At 40.4% G+C, this 22,481-nt stretch overlaps 1 protein-coding gene across 6 annotated transcripts in view; it reads left to right on the top strand.

The window, feature by feature from the left end:
- The first annotated feature begins 257 nt into the window (after positions 1-257).
- The window catches only part of erg (ETS transcription factor ERG), a 205,650-nt gene continuing 183,426 nt past the window's right edge, over positions 258-22,481 (top strand). For 3 of the 6 annotated variants that reach the window (XM_052014599.1, XM_052014590.1, XM_052014588.1), the window contains exon 1: positions 258-456. The gene's annotated coding sequence lies outside the window, so the exon portion shown is untranslated. The remainder of the gene's footprint in view (positions 457-22,481) is intronic. The other 3 variants (XM_052014598.1, XM_052014594.1, XM_052014593.1) reach the window with 2 other exon arrangements.

Below are 22,481 nucleotides of genomic sequence, written 5' to 3'. Positions count from 1 at the left end.
TTGTGGTTTTCGGTTTCGCTGCTTTGTTAACGAATAACCCACTCCTTCTGCACATCTTTCCTGTCCACTCCTGCGTTCTCTCTTTGTGGGATCATTCTCTGTCCCTCTGGCTTCCAGTTTCTTTTCTCTCTCTCTTCCCATTCGTCTTGCTGACTGGCACTTTCTCTGCTTTCCCTTGCCTCTATTTTCCTGTAGAAGGCTCTCTGCTTTCCCCCGTTCTCACTCGACCTCCCTTCCTTCTTTTCCTGTCTAACTTTCTCTCGCTCGCTCACACACTCTCCTCCCTCCCTCTTGCTTTTTTGTCTGGCTGTGCTGTAGAGTGTATGGGGAGTCTGGGCACTCTCACTGATCCGTGATTGGAGATTTCAGAGAAACAAGGAATTCCATTCACCGAGTCCCCATTCACAGCACTCAGACCAGAAGCAGCGCCTCCGACACCCGACAGCTCCAGACTCTGTAAGTACGCACCCTTCACCACTGACCCAGCTCACAGCCGCCTGGGTTCCTATCGTTTTGCATTTCATATATAAGAAATAAATAAGTATTAATTACAAAATGGGCTCCACTCGATCAGCAACTGTTAACTTTTTACAACTTGCATTAAACGGTGCTTTTGACTCACGTTTCGGTTTGCAGCGAATGCGCGAAAAGTTGAAAAGAAAAAAAAAAGATTTTCCAGATGTTGGAGAGATGTTTACCTCCGTTTTGTTTGTCCGTAAAAGTGAAAGTATCGGCGCTGTCGTGACGTGATATCCTGACCGGAGTCTCGAAGTAATTTTCCAAACAGAAACAACAGCAAATAAAGTTTGTGTTTATCGTAGGAGCCGAATAACGGGCGAGCGAATGACTCAGTCTAGAGCAGGCGGACAGGAGCGGGTCGATTCCGCTTCTTCTATCCTCTCGGATATTTTCCTCTCTGCTCATGTTGCAGTGTTAAATATTTACCTAAGAACCGTTCATCGAACTGAAGACGGGGACAATCTCCGGGAACTGATCGCGCATTTTCTCCTGTAACTGTTTATTCCATATCCCCTTTCCCAACTTGGCATTTTTCCTGGTTTCCACTTCCCTCCTTCAAACTCACACACCTTTATAGTTATATCCTTCCCACCTATTTCCAGGCACCGTTCTCCCTCCCTCTCTCTCTCTTTAATCAATATATTAAGTGTGTGCAACTTGTTTCCACACTAAGGAAGAACATACCCCCCTCCACACACACACACACACACACACACACACACACACACACACACACACACACACACACACACACACACACACACACACCTCTACTCTGAACTATATCTGACACGTGTTGAAAAAGTAATTCTGTGTTAGTTTGAGGATCACATTTCCTTGGGATTTCGAAATATAAACGCCAGAAGTTAATCCGTTTACTCCGTTTATCCTATCCAGATGGTTATCATGCTAGTGGAAAGTAGCGAACATCAGAACCATCTTTTTAGTTTGAGGTTGTCATTTTTGCAGCATTATCTCGTCATTTTTAAAACAATAATTTCATATTTTAATTTGCGAATAAATTCTGAGTTCCTAGTATAAAAAAGGGGGTATTTGGGTTGAAATCAGTTGAAGAAAAGTGAGCTAATGTTGATTAAAGTAACATTTCATTTATTCTGCTTTACCGGCTTGCATCCGACCGTTACTTTCATCGAGACAGCAGCACCAAATGAACAATGTCAAACATACTTTCCTTTATTAATCCCACATTTCCCCCTTCATGAGGGAAAATGTACACGAAAGAGTAATGAGCTGGGCCTGGGTACTGGATATAAACATATTTTAAAACCGTGAAGAACAAAGCGAGGAGGGTGAAGGAATGGAAGTGCATGAAAGAGGGAAGACTAAACACGCTGGTGTTGTGAGTGTCCAGCAGTGTTGTGTGTGAGAGTGGTCAGAGTCCGCTCAGTTAGTCGATGAGAAAGCTGGACCCCGTATCCAAGACCGGCTGCTTCAGTTCTTCCTTACACTTTAGCCCGGAGACGACAAATTAAACCATACCGTAAATCTTCTATTATAGGTAGTAAAAACTAATTTTAGATTTCCTGTCCATTGCAGCCGCTCGCCTGATTGCTACCAGTTGCAAGAATGCCCCGACGGCTTAAAAGGGCAATACCTTATGGGCATTTTAATTCGGTTCAGATTTTTTTGGAGCCCGATTGTCAGACATAAATCCCCCTCTCACCTGTTTTGCAAAACAAATGACGGGGGGGGGGGGGGGGGGTTATTAATCCACGTTCCTTCATTGCTCCATCTACTTAATTATTATTTGTGGGTCCTACCATCCTGGGGCGAAGCTTACATTTATACAGTGCGAGTGATGGTTCCTGTGTGGATCTGACGGAGTACTTAGATAGTGAGGGGCTTTTCGGAGTTTCATTGGCAGATTAGCAGTGATGAGGTATAGATTCATGCTAAAAGTTGCTCAATTTTTTTGGTTGATTTAGGAAGACTGTAAGACTATCTGGTTAAGAATGACACTTAAGGTTCTGGATTATGCTTTCAATATTGGTCTTTGATTTATTAGGCATATCCTACATTGAAAACAAACGGACAGTTTCGGATTAATATTGTTGCATTTTCATTTAATTATTTTGGGTGTGATGAAATATTTGAAACTTTTATCTCTGATCGTTTTCATAGGAGTATTAAATAAATTAGATTGCCCAACAAAAGCAAAAGTGCAAGTTGCACTGAGGAGGAAGCCTTGAGTGGTCTTTTTTTTCCCAACAACCCATAACTACCACAATTTGGATTTACATTGGATATCCCAATATGCAAAAAAAAACTAACACTGAGCCAAAATGGGAGATAGTTGGACTGTAAGGCAGCATTTTGGAGGAGGAGGGAAGGGCAGTGAGTTTGAAGAATGGATTTCTTGAGTTTAGTTTTAAGATGCTTTGATGCACAATTGCTCGTGGTGGGAGAAATAATTTGGGAATGCCCCAAACAGAAGGAAATGGAGGAAAGCTGAGTTCTTAGATGTTAGAATGTTGGAGGGGGTTATAGAGTTGTGAAGGGGTGAGGCAATGGTGAACATCAACCATAAGGATGAGAATTTAAAGTTTTAGATATCAGTGAATTGGGAGCCAATAATGTTGGATGACGTTAATACCTTTTAAGTGAATGGTGCTTTATGGAGACTAGGATGTAGTATAATGATTTATTGAATGATGTTGGAATGTTGTAACTTGCAATTCTGTTGGGCGGCTGGATTGGACTCCCCACATTGTGTCCCGTTCTTTCTCCATGACCCATCGCCCAGGGCCTAGTGCCTTGGTGCTCCAGTATATCCAGGTGAATTCCACAGGGAGTACATAACTATATGGAAAAGGAATTCCAATATTCATGGGAGTGATGCATGGGAGTGTTGGTGACCAGGGCTTGTGATATCAACAGGTTGGGCTCTATGGTGGAAATATCTCATGCTAGATCAGCATATAAAAGTATGCTCAGGAAAATCCAACTGTTTCAGTTCCTCCTTGTAATGTCACGCATATAACTTAATTACTTATTTTTAAACTCTGCACCTCATTATCCTCACTCCAGAAATTTCCATTCTTTCTTTGTTAAGTGTATTCATTCTTGTATGGGCCAACAAACCTCAACTTTCTCTGATATCTGCTCATGTGACTATTCTCCTAGGGGGAATTAGATGGTGCTGGCTGGCAGTCCATGAATCCTCCAGTGCTGGATTCTTTTGTTTTCTGCTAGTTGACATGGAATATTGATGAGGAGAAAGATAAAATAATTTTTTGCCCTTTCATGCCAGGTGGCTTTTGCTTTCTTTTTATTCCAGTAGCACCTGAGAGTGTGACATACTTCATCTTACTCCTCGGCTGTAACTGGTCCTGAATCCTATTTTTTTCAAGCATCTATCAGAGTGATCATTTGTAATTGTTACAGTATATTTATGACTACTTTTATAGCATGGACTACTAATTGCAGTGTTTTTCTCTGTAGGGTATGTAATGTTAGAGTTGAGTAATTTTTAATTTCCTTTAGCTCTGCATTAAATCTGGATTAAAAGATCCAGACAAATATTTGGAAACAAGTGGCATTTAGGATGCTAATCTTGCAATGATTTTGATATGCTACCCCTGGAGCATTGTTATTCAAGATGTCATAACTTGTTCTTGCCTTCATTAGTATCTCTGCCATAAGACCATAAGATATAGGAGCAGAATTAGGCCATTCAGCCCATTGAGTCTGCTCCACCATTCAATCATGGCTGATTATTTTTTTAACCCTATTCCCCTGCCTTCTCCCTGTAATCCTTAACCCCCTTACCAATCAAGAATTTTCTGCCTTAAATACACCCAATGACTTGGCCTCCACAGCCCTCTGTGGCAAAGAATTCCACAGATTCACCATCCTCTGACTGAAGAAATTCCTCCTCATCTCAGTTCTAAAGGAACATCTCTTTATTCTGAGGCTGTATCCTCAGATCTTAGAGTCTCCCATGAACAGAAATATCCTCTCCACCCCCACTTTATCCAGGCCTTTCAGTATTTGGTAGGTTTCAATGAGATCCCCCGCCTCATCCTTCTGAACTCTAACAAGTACAGGCCTAAAGCTGTCAAATGCTCTTTATATATTAAACCTTTCATTCCTGGGATCATTCTTGTGAACCTCCACTGGACACTTTCCAGGGCTACCACACCTTTCCTTAGATACAAGGCTCAAAATTGCTTACAATATTTCAATTGCATCACTCTTTCCATGTGTCTCTCTTTTCAATGGAGTGGGGGGGGCGCAATAAGTTACTTGTATGTCGCATGGTACTGGGAGAAAAATGAATTGGATGGTTCGATCAGAACATTACTGTAAGAGAACTCATAGGCACAGAGCACAGAAACAGACCCTTCAGCCCACCGAGTATATGCCGAACATCCTATACGAATCCCCTTTATTTATTCTTTCCACATTCCCATCAACTCCTCCCAGATTGTACCAGTCATCTGCACATTGGGGGAAATGTGAAGTGGCTAATTAACATCAACCCACATATCTTTGTGGGAGGATGTGGGTGTAAACCAGGAGATGCACACACAATCACAAGGAGAACATGCAAACTCTGTGCAGACAGCACTGGACATCAGCATTGAACCCGGGTCACTGGAGCTGTGAGGCAGAAGTTCTACTAGCTGTACCACTGCACTGCAAAAATCCCAGCTGGAAATTTGCATTGTATGGTGGGTTTTGCCATGCCTTTGTAGCACCAACACAACAGGCATTAATAAATTATTTGAGTAATGCAAGAATTGTCCTTAAAATTTATTCCATATTCAGGACCCAGTCTCAGGCAGTTAAAAAAGCTTGCAATTACACCATTCTGACCCAAGCCTGAACAAGACAAGTTAATCTGAAGGTTGTCAACATTACAAAATAGAGTTTGGCGTGAGTATATCAAAAAAGGAAGGGATAAACTGGAGAACTTCCTTTAAAATCCCTTCAGACATTGAGCAACCAGTAAATATATTGAACATGTTTTATCATTGTGAATGTTATAAAAAAGTTAAAGGTTGCTGCAAATTCATGGATTGAAATGAAGCATACATAATACTGATTATTATATCATAAAATAATCTGAACATTATATGTATGATAACAATGTTAACTAATATTTGAAATAATGCTAAGCGTGGCACTTAATTATGATTGAAACATCAACTTATTAATACAATGTAGCTGCCATGAAATGAGATATTAATCATTGGATTCATACAGTTCAATTCTTCTCTGATTGATACAGTTCCACTTCTAATAACTCAAAGTTGTTTTAATGCACTTTTGTATTGAAATATTCAACAATATGATATCACATAACAAAGTGGAAAATTTAGTGTGAAAAGTTTTGAATTTTCAGTTTATTTGAAATAAGTAACTGAACTGAGATGAGTGGACTCACCTTTCAACTTCCAACATACTTCTGCAAATATTTACTTCTAATGCTGGTCCCTCTAGGTACCACATAGCAACTTAGAAATTGTGTATTATCTTTAAACCTTGCTTTTATATTCGATTGATCTAACTCATTTCATGAATAGGCAATATATGAACACTATTCTGCAAACGAAAAGTAATTCTTTGAATACACAGGCCACGTTCAGAATCAGAATTAGATTTATTATCACTGACATATGACATGAAACATACACTCTGAGGGCAAAAATGCTTGCTTTTTCATGGATGTATTAAACACAAACTCCTTTTTAAAAGGTGCAATAGTCAGCACCCTACATCTGTGCAATAACTTCATAGGTTTGTGATCAAATTTTATACCGCTGAAATAGTTCTCAGACTGTGCCCCGTTGTTACTGCATATCATGATGCTTATCATGCTTAGATTTGGCCTGGTCTACCCTCTTGGTTGATTTAAAATATTCTATTGTCACTATTCAAAAAAAAGGCATTAAGTTCCCCCTGGTCCTGGACAATTTTTGTCCTTCCATCCCCTGATTATTATCACAATACTAAATGTGGGATTTTGCTGTCTGCACTATTACAAATCTAAGTATAAATACAAATATTATTTTACAATTGTGACTACACTTCAAAATTTGCAGTGAAGCCCTTTGATGTTCTGAGGTCACGACAATGCTATATAAATGAATTGCTCATTTGCTAATTCCCCCAACTTATTGTGTGTTAAGGGCTGTGTCTGACTAGAAAACGGATGGGATCCCAGAGGAAGGTAGAGTGGAACAAATATTGTGCACATGGAATAATTTGGCTTAAGCTCAGCACTGGCAGAGGTCTGGGACCAAGTCCTTTATGTGCTTTCCAGAATGAAAAGATAGGGAAAGCAAACAAAAAATATAAAAGAATAATTTAAAAATGAAACTGATTTGCTATGACGTTTGACATATCCCAAAAGACAGAGTCAATGATTTGCTATACTAATAGTGTACATAACTTATATCATCAAGCTCCAGTCTGTCCCATTCAAGTGCAACCAAAATAAATATATTTAGTTGCAGAGAAATTGAAAAAAATACTTAAACTTGAGCTAAATATGTTTCAACCATATTTGAACAATTTATGACATTATGAGTTGATCAATTCACTGATTGAAGAATTAATATTTTTTCAGTGTTTCTTTATAGTAAATACCATTTAACTTATCGTTGTTTCATTTTTTTGTTACACAGTTCAACTAGGATTGGTTTTCATTAATTGCTGCAGGATGCTGTGAAGGCAAAAATAATTTTCTGAAGAATACAAATGAAAGTGCGAGCAATAATCTAAAGCCATGGTCTATCATATTACCAGAATTTTAATAATAATTTTGAAACATCTTAATGTTATAAAGTACAATAAATGCTCTAACTCAGTAGAATGGAAGAATTGCCATTTAAACTAATCCCATTAAAAATATCCCTTTGAGTCACAGGACATGATCTCACAATTTGTTTTGCAATGAAATCTTTCTCCAAGTTAACACCTTAACCTTGCAAAGTCTGCCTCTTCCTGTGAAGATGGACCTGCTAAACATAAACGACCATTTGTGTATGATTAAAAATAACAATTTCAATTATTTTGGAAACCCCAAACTCCCAACTTCTATCACAGATAAAGAGACAAAATAGAAGGCCAAACAACTTTTTGCTGTATAAGTATATACATTTGCAGAATCTCTGAGCTGGCAATGGTCCAAATCCAATCAAATCAGTGAGGTAAAGGTGCAGAAATGTGCAATTTGTAGTTTTACCACATGATGGCACCACTATAGCATTAAAATAACAATGGCCAAAAATTTTCTGGGGAAATAGCAAGGAGTTTGGAGAATTCGCCATTATTATTGCACAATCTCCTCCCCCCCCCCAGCAAACAGTGGGGAGAGGGAACTGTGCCTTGAGCTGCAAATCCCCACAAACTATTAGATGATTTGCAGAGGTCTGCCATTAGCCTGGTGAAATCGGGAGCTCACTGTCAACTTCCCCCAGGTTTCAGATTGCTGGACCTGCGTCAGAAGGATGAACTAGACTCGGGCAGAAAGTTAGGCCTGCTATTTCACAACGGAAGGAATCTGTTAGATGTGATCTATGGTGCAGTCATGGCGCTCAACTTCAGGCCTAGAAAGAGAACAACTCACTCCAGGGGCAACAAACGGTTCCAAGACTTTTCTTAATATTTATACTTTTAATATTTCCGTTTTGCCTCCGTCTTCTATCTTAATCCGTCCTGAATTTCTTCTCTTTATTTCTCTCTTGGTACCTGATTTGACCCTCGTTCTCCATATTGCCATCTCAGTGACCTGTTGCTTCTATCGTTAAATGTAACTTATTATAAAGAAAGACCCGTGCTTTCACAACACTTTCATAGACTCAGTTCATCCCAAAGTGCTTAAAATTTATTTTAATGATAAAATCATATTGTAAAGTGAAAAATCGGGAGTAACTGGTGGGTGTGGATGGGTGGGTTGTGCTCTCTGACTATGAAATATGGTGAAACAAACTCCTGCAAAGCACCCATTTTCAACATTTAATTCAGAGATGCAATGACACTGGCATGACCAACACTAATACCCATTCTCATTCGCTGTACGTAGCTTGCAGTCACGTTGATTCACTTTAGTGGGCAGTTAATATATACACATTGATCAGTATATAATACTTGTATTGAAGCTGGTGCGCTTTTCTGACAAACCAGTAGTTGCAGATCACCGCTACTCATGCTATCTTCATTTTAAATCCCAGATTTATTTAATTAGTGGTTCTGTGGTGGGATTCAGACTGTTGTTGCTGGATCAGTAGTGCAGTTTTCCGGATACCAGTTAATTACCGTATCCCGGTAGGGTAGGATAATGATCGGATAATCTCTTTTAGTGATTCTGGTTGAGGAATAAGTATAGTCCCAAACACGAGCTCTCTTCTGGTTTTCTGTGATGTAGATGGATTACCAACATCTACTTGACAAGACAATCTCAAGCCTTGTTTTAACGTCTCAGCTGAAAGATGCCCCCCTCCCCCCGACAGTGAGGTACTCTCCGGGTCCTACACTGGAACATCATTCCCGATTGTGGTGCTCAAGCCTTGAGAATGGGACTTGAACAGATAACCTTCTGCATGCGATACCTCCTGAACCATAGCTTACTGTTTACTAAATTCTTGTGTGGACATTATAACCTCACCCTGTCAGTGATTTGAGCTGCAAACATATTCGGAGAAGTGGATTGTGCTGACTTCCTCCAATTAATAAGGATGGCTACGGGAGAATTGTTAGTACATCTAGAAAGTCTTGTATTCATCCCCACGTCACCAGAAATCACACATGGCCGGTATCGTTTACCAGACGTTATGCTTCAGTGCTATATTTCATTGACGATGTAAAACTATGTAAATAGAAACACAGTCATTGACCTGAAATTTACAAGCAGAAGGATTTGTCCTGTAATGGCCCCAGCAGTTTATAGTTACCCCATTTAGTGTAGGATCTTTGAAAGGGCGGATAAATCTGTCGTAAAACATTGCATTGGACTGTATCCTCAGTCTATCAGAGAACGATGGAAGAAGAATCAAGAATGAAAAATCGCCCTGGGTGTATTCAAAGGAATCACGCTGTGTGAATATTGAGATCAGAGGTATATTTATCGTGTGTTTGGGACCTCTAAATTGTGTTAAATTCTGTATAAACTTTCCTCCTCAATGCTCGTGCTGGGGAGCATTTCTAGCCCATAGTACCTTACACCGACGTCCACATTCCTTGTGCAAACAAGGTCAAGTTATCTTATTGGCAGATAAACCTAATCCTCACACCCTAAGAAGTACTGGGGTTAAGGGTTTTACGGGGTCGGTACCCTGGGTGAGCCCGAGGTTCACTGAAGTGGCGCAGTTCCTCTTCCTACCGCGGAGACCTAACATTGTACAGTTGGCGTGTTAACTCGATTTGCAAGGTTTAGCGATTATGTAACAGCTTCCCAAACAGCTACTTAGCTTTTGTAAACCCCGTTATTCAGTATCAATTTATTATTGCATTAAGGGGCAGAGGTGCGAATACAAAAACCTCCGGCTTCCATAGGAGGAAGGAACAATCATAGAACATAGAACAGTACAGGCCCTTCGGCCCACAATGTTGTGCCGACATTTTATCCTGCTCTAAAATCAATCTAACCTTTTCTGCCACATTGCCCTCCATTACTCTCTCATTCATGTGTCTATCTAAGAGTCTCTTAAATGTCCCTAATGTATCTGCCCCCACAACCTCTGCCGGCAGTGCATTCCACGCACCCACCACTCTCTGTGTAAAAAAACTTACCCCTGATATCCCCCTTATATCTTCCTCCAATCACCTTAAATTATGTCCCCTGGTGTTAGCCATTTTCGCCCTGGGAAAAATGTCTCTGACTGTCCGCTCGATATATGCCTCTTATCATCTTGTACACCTCTATCAAGTCACCTCTCATCCTCCTTCTCTCCAAAGAGAAAAGCCCGAGCTCACTCAACCTATCCTCATAAGACACCCTATGGCACAAATCTGTTTTTAGACAACAATCAAATCACTGAACAAATAACAACTTTCAGTTTGTACGGAGAACCGCAGCATTTCTTGGAACACTGCCATGGGCAAATATGTCGGATTGACACCGTGGGATTATTCGCCATAAAATCCCAGCAAAACTCAGCAGTATCACAGAAATACCCATCGTCATTGTTTCATAGCCGAACGACAGGTTTGTGCGCAATAACTTCATAGTGCACGTTATTTGATCCTGATCGTAGGGTAAAGGTCAGAATGAACAGAGATTCGCCTGAAGATCTTTGTTGGTTCTAATCTCCTCTTCCTTTGGAAAGGAACAACTGAAACATCCAAGGAGCATTTATTTTAATTTTGAAGGATCACGGCAAACTGAAAATGAAGAATTCCGTGTCGAAGAGCTAACGTAATGGATATGTTGGAAATCTGAAATAAAAGCGGAAAATGCTGGAAATACTCAGCAGGTCAGGCAGCATCTATGAAGAGAGAAACAAATTTAAACTTTTAGGACTGATCTGATTGAAGGCCATCGACCTGAAACGTTACTTTCAACACAGATGCTGGCTGACCTGCTGAGTATTTACAACGTTTTCTGCTTTTGTGATGGATATTACCGGGAAGTCGGTATTGCAGACCAGCCAATTACTTTTCTCGTGTAGTGAGCTAGAAAATCTCCAATTTAAGTACCTTGGATTTTAAGATGGTTTGTCGTGGCGCATTTTTAGGATTTGCTTTAATTGTTTGCCATTGAGAATACTTCTGAATGACCCCTTTTAAAACCAGTGAATTATTATTGTTTCCATGTTTGGCTTCATCTTGTCCCAAAAGAGTGTTTGGCATTATAACCCACTTCAGTTACACGCACACATTTATCATCATTTGACCAATTTCCTAATAAGTGGTTGTTCTTTTCCATAACATAGTCGCAGGATTTTATAGCTTTCAATGTGGTTATTGTGTCTCCAAAATGCATTGCAGTTAGTGTGATCATTGCCTCGAGCTTTTCTACTAAGTCCTAAACTACAAGCTATCGCTGACTTACGGGGAGGCAAAAGACGGTTAAACAACTTCACAGGGCTGTATGTATGAATGGGGCATGACGGGCCTGGAACCTTGCAGGTACCAACCAGTCTGAGGGTGGTAACCGCTTTAAAAAGTGGTGCTTGTTACATTCATCTTTGTGATGTGTTTCGGCGGGAATGACGGGCTGACGGATTGTGGTATTCAGTACATATTTACTTGCATGAGAGGGGGGCGATTACTATTCGGATACCAGCTCGTTCAAATGAGCATTCCCCATGGATCGGCCATAACTTGTTTAAGAAAATTTGTACTAAATTGTACTCCCAACTTTCTAATAAGCAAAAATCCACTGAAATTCATATCCTCGGCCGGTCATTGCTACAGTTTAACGCGTTCCGTTAGTGATATCATTCTGAACTTTTGAAGGGACATCTTGCACAAATGGCTCAGTACACTATTTAATTATAGGGCTCACTAAAGATTGGTATCTAGGGAATCAAAAGCCGTGTTTAAGCTGGTATCTCTCCAGACTCTGTCAGTCCCGTGGCATCCCTGATCGACACGTCGTTTGTGCAGAGAAAGACCCTGGAAGTTAGTTTCAACTGTTGGGCTGTCGCTACTTAAAAAAAACCCATGACATTTAGAACTTGGTGTAGAACGTGATAATCAGTCCCCTGTGAAACGAATTCCGCAGTGCAACTACTACTTAGAGTTTCAAAATAATGTAATAAGTTAAAACAATTTGCACAAAACATCTAAGATAGACAATGGATAGAATCCTTCAAAGCCACAATGAATTAGATCTGTCTGTATGTTCCCAACAGTTCCACATAGAAACTAATAAGAAAATTAGTTTCGACTATTTAACAGGGAGATTAGAACCCAGTTCATGTTCACTCAAGATCCCGACTGACTCTCAGTTACGTGGGGAAATAAAGGCGGATGACAGTTTATTTAACAAAAGTGTTTAACAATTTAACTCAAAACATTTGACTGTATTTGAGATTGCTCATTTATGAAGGAGAATCCGGGATTAATTTTATTCGGGGTATCGGCATGGGCAAATTTATCTTTTTAATCTCTCTTTGGAAAACCGTGAAGGTTCTGGATAAAGGCCATTGAGGAGGTGTTTTTGTGTAATGAAATCTTAATCAATGACACGTTTGGGATTACACCGTGGGCAGAGTTCAGTTGTAACTCACCCCCTCCTCATGTCCCCTAAACTTCAGCCGCCCCCGCATTTGGAACCCCGCGTTAATGATGAGGGCATTACATGGGGGTGGGCCCCCTTTCACTCACTAGAACCAACACGAACAGCTCAGCTGTAATCAGTTCACCCCTACCCCCTCTAAAATAAACCCAACAATTAAGGTGGAGGGAACCTTTCCTGAGAATCAGTCGGGATCGAGTGAACATGAACTGGGTTCTAATCTCACTGTTAAATAGTCGAAACTAATTTGCTTATTTTTCTGTGTGGAACTGTTGGGAACATGCAGGCAGATCTAATTCATTGTGGCTTTGAAGGATTCTATCCATTTTTTTTTTATCTTAGATGTTTTGCGCAGATTGTTTTAACTCGTTGCATTATTTTGAAACTCCATTTAATAGTCGCAGTGCAGAATTCTGTTCCTGTCCTCGGTGGAATGCTTACGGATCGTTCAAACGGCGGGTCAAGTTTTATTTGCTCGGATGCGGGCTCAGTTCACTCTTTGATGAAGCAGGGCTCTGTGTTTGCCAGAAATCCGATTTTAAGGCAGTCTCAGCAACAATTTAACAAAAGCCTAAAATCAGCAAAGGCGAGGAACTTTCCCCGGAACAGCCATATCACTGAACATATCGACATCTTAACCAATGCTTAAAGGGTGACACGCCTGTGCCAGGTATTTTTTCTGGGTTGGCACAGACAAGGGGTATTTGATGGTTCTGTTCTGGATCTTTAGTCCAGGCAGTAATGGCCTCTCTAGACGGATTTATTTATTTTAGTTCCCACGAAGTATTGATAAACAGAGGATGTGGTTGATATTCATGTAGGGCTGCCTTCATTTCTGGAGGAAACGACGCCGAGATATGAGTGATGTTGGGAGGTACGGGGCGTCCGGCTGCTGGGATCGGGGAGCTTAACGTGACAGACGTTGCGGAGAATTATTATTTAGTGTCAGCATCTGCTGTGGGCCGCGACTGCTCTTCACTGCCAGTCTAAGGTTTCTGTTTGTACTTCACCATTTCATGAAAACAAAAATCTTGTTGATCAACCAAAGAAAATTGGTAAAGGTTCTTTAGACGTTTCATAGAGTTTTGATAGAAAGCATCACTCCCCGAAAGGGGGTGGAAGCCGATTCAACAGTAAATTAATAAATGAATAAGCATTTGAAAAGGTAAAACTGTGCGTTAAAGGGACAAGGCAGGGGAGTAGGACTGATTGGACAGCTATTTCAAAGAGTTAAGATGTACCCAATGGGCCAAATAACCTCCTTTTTGATGTAGATTCAATGACAAGGTTATGTCTTTGAAAGGTTTCATCACGTGTTAGTGAAAACGCCGGCATTTCTGAGGCAGAAGGACTTGGGTTCAAACCCCACTCCAGAGACTTGAGCACGAAGTTTAAGTCGACTCTTTAGTACTGCACTGAGGGAATGCTGTACCGTCGCCTTTGGACTGAGACATTAAATTGAGGAGCAGGTGAATATAAAGACCCAATGGCAGTATTATAAAGAAAAGGGGAAATAGCCTTCTTGTTCTGGCTGATAATTCTCTCTCTACCAATGCTAATAAATCAATAACTCTAAAAAAAGCAAAAAACATTCTGCAGATTGCTGGACATCTGAAACAAAAACAGAAAATGCAAGAAGTATTCAATAGTGTCTGTGGAGAGAGAAACAAAGTCAACATTTTAGGTCAATGATCTTTCATCAGAACTGAGAAGTCAAACACAAAGGGTGGTGTTGCTAGCTGAAGGGGCATGTTGGAGACTGGCTGGTTACAGCTGTGCTGTTTGGAGGCAGATACATGGAAAGGGATGAAGTCAGACAGGAAAAAAAAAGAACAATGAACTGAAAAAATGCTGGAACTGTAGATACAGAACACTGCAGTTACTGGAAATGTGAAGTATGAGAAAATTCTGCAAATACCCAGCAGATCAGGCAGCACCTATGGAGAGTGAAAAACTGAGTTAACGTTAAAGGTTGATGGCCTTCAAGTAGAGCTGTGGGAACCTGCAGGGGTCCAAGCTATGCCTATTACCTTGTGGGGTACCTGGGACAGTCCTTATCGCAGACTTACTTTCTTGACCTCTTCTTCCATGACATTGATGACTGTATTGGTGCTACTTCCTGGTCTAATACACAACATAACATTTCATCATCGTTGCTGCCAGTTTCCTCCATGCCCATAGCGTTCATTTTCCCATCTCCCCCAACACTCCCATTCTCATGGCACTTTCCTGTACAATTCCTGGCCCACCACCTGGTGAACCAAACCAGGTGAAGTAGCCATTCACTGATACCAATTCCAGTCTCATGTACTGTTCACGACATGTTCTCCTCTATACTGGATAGAAACCAAACACAGATTGGTGATTGCTTTGCAGAACAGCTCCATTCAGCCTGCAAAGCTGACCCTGTCACTTTAATTCTCCATACCACTCTCATGCTGAACTCTCTAACTCTGAATTCTTACGCTGGTCCATTGAAGCCCACTGCAACCCTAAGAAACAGCCTCTCATTGTCTGGAGACACATCACAGCCTTCAGCACTCAACGTTGAATTCAGCAATTTTAGATTAAGTAGCCATTCCAGTTTTATATCAGAAACCAGGCAGTCCTGAGATGCATGATGTTAACTCAGTTTCTCACTCTGCACCAGTGCTGCCTTACCAAGGGATATTTCCACTATTCTATTTCAGATTTCCAGTAACTGCAGTATTTTATGTCTCACAGGTCCAGCATGAAAAAATGTTTTTACCATTTTATTCTCTCTCTTTCATTCTTGTTCATCTCCTTCTACTTACCTCTCCCCCAGACAGATCAGCTGCAATTAACAGACTTTCACTGCCCTCCCCCCTCAGCAGATACCACCACTTTTTGTATTATTATATCCTTTCAGTCTCCAGTTTATCACAAACCTTCCCTTTGCTCTCTCCACTCCTCCCTCCAGATTAAAAAAAAGTTCAGTTTTTACTTTCTTCAATTCCGATTCTAATGAGATTAGAGAGGATTAGCTATAAGGGGAAGTTGGGCAAACTTGAATTGTTTTCTCAAGAGCATCAGAGGCTAAGGGGCGACCTGGTAGAAGTGTATAAAATATTGAGAGGTGTAGAGAGGGTAGATAGTCAGTCTTATTCCCAAGGTGGAAATTTCAAATATGAGGGGTGGTTAAGGTGAGAGGGGGAATGTTTAAAAGACGTTTATGAGGAAAGATTTTTTACACAGGGAATGGTAGGTACCTGGAACACACTGCCAGGGGAAGTGGTGGAAGCAGGTATGATAGCAATATTTAAGAGGCATTTAGATAGACACATGAATAGGCAGGGAAAGGAGGGATATAGACCATGTGCAGGCAGACATGCATTCCTGGGCATTGTGGGCCAAAGGGCCTGTTCCTGTGCTGTACTGTTCAGTACTATGTTCCAACTCTGTTTCTCTTGCCAGCAATGTTGCCCAAACTGTTAAATGCTTCCAACATTATTTTATTACCTAGATTCTTGTGTCAATATTTGTTTTCTAAAAATAAAGTAAAAACTGCACAGGCTGGAAATCTGAAATAAAAAAACAGAGCACGCTGGCAATACTCAGCAGGTTAGGCAGCATCTGTGGAGACAGAAACAGAGTGAACATTTCAGGTTGATTACCATTCATTAGACATTTTGTATTGTGCCTTGCTGTAGTGGTTTCATTTCTATCATCACAACAGTGATTGCATTTCAAAGCATTGTTTGTAAGGTATTTTGGGACATCCTAAAGTTGTGAAATGCACAATTTATACTTTTTTTTCCCATTGCTCCAGACAAGGAAGAAATAAAATTCAGTACTTGAAATAAGTTCAAGTTAGTTTCTTTAAAAAAAGTTTTTTTTTCTTTAGAAAGATTGGGCTAGAAGAGTAGAAGTACCAATTTAATAAATCTGGTAGTAATAAATCTTCAGAGTTCTGTGTATGCTCAACCTGGGCACATAAGTCGACCATCATTGATTTGCCAGAACTCTATTTTAGACAGACACGGTGGCCACGTGGAATTATCAAAGTCTCATTTTAATATCAAAATGAGGGATGTGCTCAGTTCAGGAACTGTTTGGTAAATTTGCTGAGACTATTTGGAAAATGCGCTCTCAAGGTCTGGTTAGTTTTATGGATTTACAATAGTCTGACCAGATGTCTTAAAAGAGACTGTCGGGGCTGGTAACGACAATATCAATATCGACTAGTTTTTTTCAACAGGAACCAGGAGTTTATGATTCTACCATTCTTGCTGCATTAATGCCATAACCTGCTGCTGTCCTGCCTTTATCACTACCCTCCTCTCTACCCCTCCACCTGCTTCAGCTCAACAAATGACAGGAGTTATCAGAGCACAGTGCAAACTCCTCAATATTTGTGAGGTTCCAAATGGCTGCATCTAAATGCCTGACAAGCATCTGACAATCCGAAGACTACCTTGACCTGGTTCATCAGAATTGCCTCCTTTGGTATGCCATACCATTCTGGAAATGGGTCCTGGTTTCACCAGGACTTTTTGGCTTCAGACCTTGGTCCAAATATCGATAAAATAGATGAATTGAAGAGACGAGGTGAAAGTGACTGTCAAAAGGGAACATATGACTTTCTTTGGCATCAAGAAGAACCGATAAAATGGAGAGATGAAGTGTCTACTGGCTGGACTCACACCCAGCACCACACAAGTTGTTTGTACCTATTGGAGATTAATCATCTCAGCCCAAAGTTCTCTTTCCACGGATTGCACAGGGCAGAGTTCTTGGCCTAATCATCTTCAGTTGCTTTATTAATGACATTTGCTTCATCATAAGTGTGGATGATTGCAAGATATTCAATTCCATTAATAACTCCACAGAAAATGAAGCATCTGGACAGGCTGCAAGACCTAGACAATATTCAAGTAGGGGTTGATCAGTGACAAGTAACATTCGCAGCTCTGACAACACTGAAGGAGCTTGACAATGTGACTTGTGCAGCCTATTCACAGCAACTCACCAAAGCTTCTTCGACAGCACCTCCTAAACCTGCAACTTCTACCGCATAGAAAGTGCAAGTGACAGATGTAGGGGAATACCACTATTGCAAGCTCTTCTCCAAATCAATTATTGACCTCACGATACTGAGACTCCATATGCAGCCATGCAGTGGGACTACTTTCACCTAAGTTGAAGGCACCTCACCTTCTCAAAGCCAATTAGGGATGAGCAGAAAATGCTGGAATTTGGATCAACAAAAAATGTACTGGAGGAGATGGAGTTTGTGGCGGATGGAGTTCAATCCGGAGAAGTGTGAGGTGGTACATTTGGAATGACTAACTCCAAGGTGGAGTACAAGGTAAATGGCAGGATTCTGGGCAGTGTAGAGGAGCAGGGGGATCTGGGGGTTCATATCCACAGATCATTGAAAGTTGCCTCACAGGTGGATAGGGTTGTTAAGAAAGTTTATGGGATGTTAACATTCATAAGTCGTGGGATCAAGTTTAAGAGCTGCAAGGTAATGATCAGCTCTACAAAACTCTAGTTAGACCACACTTAGAGTACTGTGTCCAGTTCTGGTCGCCTCATTACAGGAAGGATGTGGAAGCGTTGGAAAGGGTGGAGAGGAGATTTACCAGGATGCTGCCTGGTTTAGAGAGTATGGATTATGAGGAGAGACTAAGGGAGCTAGGGCTTTACTCTTTGGAGAGAAAGAGGATGAGAGGAGACAGGATAGAGGTGTACGAAATATTAAGAGGAATAGATAGAGTAGACAGCTAGTGCCTCTTTCGCAGAGCACCAATGCTCAATACAAGGGGGCATGGCTTTAAAGTAATGGGTGGGAAGTTCAAGGGAGACATCAGAGGGAGCTCTTTTACCCAAAGAATGGTTGGGGCATGGAATGCGCTGCCTGGGGCGGTGGTGGAGGCAGGTAACATTGGTCAAATTCAAGAGATTGCTAGATAAGCATATGGAGGAATTTAAAATAGAGGGATATGTGGGAAGAAGGGATTAGATAGTCTTAGGTGAAGTTTAAAGGTCGGCACAACATTGTGGGCCGAAGGGCCTGTATTGTGCTGTACTTTCTATAATGATTCTTTGATGAGATCGCCTTGCCTGAGATACCCACATCCATGAATGAAGTAACTTAAATAACCTTTGCCTCCTTTAATTTTTAATAGTGCAAATAGTTTGTCCTTGCTGAATTTCTTTCCCTTCTCCACTTCCTGAAGGGTTTATTCACTGATCCACACCAGCTTTTGGTTCCTCGCCTCATTTGTGCATGAGCTTTGACAAGCACTGAACAGGCTTGATGTTATCATGGGCAGAAATGCTGCACAAGCACTTATGCCAAAGAAAAGAACTGTGGGCACTTTTGCAGGAGGATTTTTGCCAACTGATTTGATGTGGCAGGGCTCATCCCATTGGGCTGATGCTAGGAGTACATATCTCCCCACCCCAGCTGCCATGTTAAATATTATTTGAAAGATTTGGTGTAATGTTGGAGCTGGCAAAGTTGCAATACAAATGAAGGGAACGGCACGCAGATTTCTTTATTAGCTGTTATTCTCCAAATGTCAACTAATAATATTGTTGCTTCAACCCTTCCCTATAAGAGAAGGCAGCCCTCTTCCCTCTGTGATCATGGCTCACGAATTAATAATTCTTTTCTTTTTCTTGCTCTCTTGCCCCAAATCTGTTTCATTGTTTACCTTACCGAACTGTTTCTTTTGCTTATTCTTTATGTCCTGAACTTTCCATCTTTGTTTATCCTTTATGTTTTAACCCAGCCTTGTCTTTCCTCCTATTCTCCTTCTATTTATTTACTTTCTTTCCATCCAGATCCTTTGTTCTGTCATTTTTCCCAGAAATTTTGCCTTCTTTTGCTTTGGTCTAAATCCACCTCTATTTCTGTTGGCAAACAGTGTGTAAAATGCTGATTGGAGTCACTTTTCTCTGTAATTATCAGGTTTGGAACATTTTATTCGCCCCCTACCCCCCTCCCTATGTAAGTATGGCTGGTGACTGAGCCCTGAAAACCTTCCAGTGCACATTTAGATCCAGACAGTCACATCTGCATACAGTACAGCTGACAAGTAACCATCCTTCCACATTCAGCCAGCCAATAAAGGTCAGAAAAACAACTCAAAGCTCTGACTGGTGCCAAGGAACATTGAAACTAGTGGTTCTGTTACCTAATGTCTGTTTCTTGGTTAGCTTTGAGTGAAATGGAGACTTCTACTTACTGACTCAGTGAGAAATTTGAACTTTGTGTAGTTTTGCAGTTAAGTTCATGAAAAATGAATTACTAATTGTCCTTCATTTTGGAGTATCCAGTTTATATTTATACGTTTTTTCATTTATAAATACAAAAAAAGGTAGGATCCAGTTGAGTTTTGCTTGTGGTTCTCGGTGCTCAGCAAGTTGAACAGCCATAAATCCTAGAATTCTGCGCATGCAACTGCAGAAGTCTGGAGCCTACCAGGTGACAGATGGCATCGCATCTGCTACTGCACTCCAGTGCTGTATTCCACACGGAGTCCAGCGATGAGTCCCAGTCTTGCAGGGATTCCCCAGCATTATACTGGGGAATCAGTTCTAGGATCTACACCTGGTCAGGTCTGGCGATCCTATTGATTTATGGAGGATTCCAGACCTGTGGATTAGGAGAGAAGGCAAATCATTGTTACAAATATGTTCTGCTTTAGTTTAATATTTTGACTTATTTATAATGTTTGCTTTACTTAATTTGTTATTTGAAACTTCTGTAGTTTTAAGATGTCTCTGAACATCAGAAATATTGAAAAATTATTGAAATCATTAACAGATTTCACAGCTGACAAAACTGCTCTAGCAATCTTAGCCAGCTGGGAAAGACTGTGAGGGCATTTTGGGGACAGTGTTTCTGCATTATTCATTCCTTTGGTGTCCTGGCCATCAATCCAACCTACCACTGGAGTTGAGGTGCAGAGGGCAAAATAGGCTTTCCGCATCAAGCTGAGGTAAGTGTGGACATGAGGTGACTGTAGGCTGGGATTCTGGGCAGCAAGCCTGAACGGTCCAATAAATCTAAATTATTCCTGCGTGCACCATCATAAGTATCTATCATTCTTGGGCGACATTATTTATTTATTGTATTAACCTGGAGAAATCCTGTCCCTGATTCACAATTGGAACATTGTACTGGTAGAAACGTATGATAATTAATTTTCACTCACTAATGAAAATGAGCTTCTTTATTAAATTACCAAGTTTTCTTGCAGCATAAATATTTTTTATTCAGCCAGTGTTGGGTACAGCTTGTCAGATAATAAAGGCTGCTGCCCCTTAAGGTAAATTGCCCTTTTTAAGAGTCATTTAGCATTCAAACAAACACCTTGTGGGCATTTTATTTAATTATCTGCTCAACATTTGGTGCCAAATTGCCAATAAATTCCTTAAGGATTACTTACTTCTCTTCTTAAAGTTTCATTTAACTGGAACAAACAAAAGTTGTAATTATAGTGCATGGATGGAAATCATATGGTTTTCAACCCAGAGCTCCATGTCTGAGGCTTTGTCTGATCAGGCCTTTCATTCAACATTAATGTTTCAGTCTTTTAATGCCTTCTGATACTGTGAACTACACAGACACTTGTGTTAGTTTGAACATCTCTTTCGAGTGTTTATAAATCTCTTCCTGGAATTCCAAGGCTTTTAAAATCCAAGTTTGATCCCATCCAACTGCCTGTGACATTATTTGCTCTTCCATTTTCTTTAACTTGCTGTTATCCTGGCTAATCCACTAGTTTATTTTCAGAATAAAGTGTCATTATTAAAATTGTAATCTACTATTATCTCACAAATTATGCAGATGTTGCCATCTCAGGACAAGGAATTAGTCATTCAGGACTGATATGAGAAGAACATATTTTACTCAGAAGGTTGCTAACCTTTGCAATACTCTGTCCTTGAGTGCTGTGGATTCTTAGTCTTTGAACACATTCAGTATTGAGAGTGGATGAGGTACAAGATTAGCCATGTTACTGATTGGAGCAACCTCAAGGGGCCAGATGGCATATTCCTGGTTTGATTTCTTGTGCTGATAGAGGAGATGCCTCACTGCCCACTGTGTTTCTTTCTGACACACACACACACACACACACACACACACACACACACACACACACACACACACACACACACACACCCACCATTAGAAAGAAAATCAGGCAAGTTATAAATTAGTTTCATTTTGAACCCGGTGATAAAGTTAAAATATTTACAATGATTCAATGGAAAGTGAAAACTGGTGATTTCTATGATGATTTCATGAGTTGCAATGTTGTTTAATTCTGGCGGCAAGTTCAAAGTCTATTCAGTGATGAATTTTCACTGATAGAATGTAATGAATTGCTTTGTCAATTATTATCAAACCTTTGACGCAATACAGATTATTCACCTAGATTACATTTATTTTAAACTTTTTTGATTCATTGAAGATTGCAGAATTAAGTATAAACACTGCATATGTCTGCACAGTATATTGGGTGATGAAATTCCATGTTACGTCCACATTCCATAGACAAATATACAAAACACTGTTTAGTTAGTGATCATATCAATAAAAACAAAGATGGTTAAGTGCTAGCAATCAAAAATTCACAAAGAACCACAAATGTCAAAAGAACAAGCAGAACTTGTGCTGCCGTCTGTATGGGAATGATTTTAGTTGCAGTTATGAACCAGCAAAACCCATTGTTGGCTCCATTACTCAAGTTCACACATGACGATCATTTTG

The sequence above is a fragment of the Pristis pectinata genome, chromosome 4 (assembly GCF_009764475.1).
Source record: "Pristis pectinata isolate sPriPec2 chromosome 4, sPriPec2.1.pri, whole genome shotgun sequence".
NCBI classification, from domain to species: Eukaryota; Metazoa; Chordata; class Chondrichthyes; order Rhinopristiformes; family Pristidae; genus Pristis; species Pristis pectinata.
Note: the sequence above shows the minus strand (reverse complement) of the source record. Positions and strands in the feature narration are given on the sequence as shown.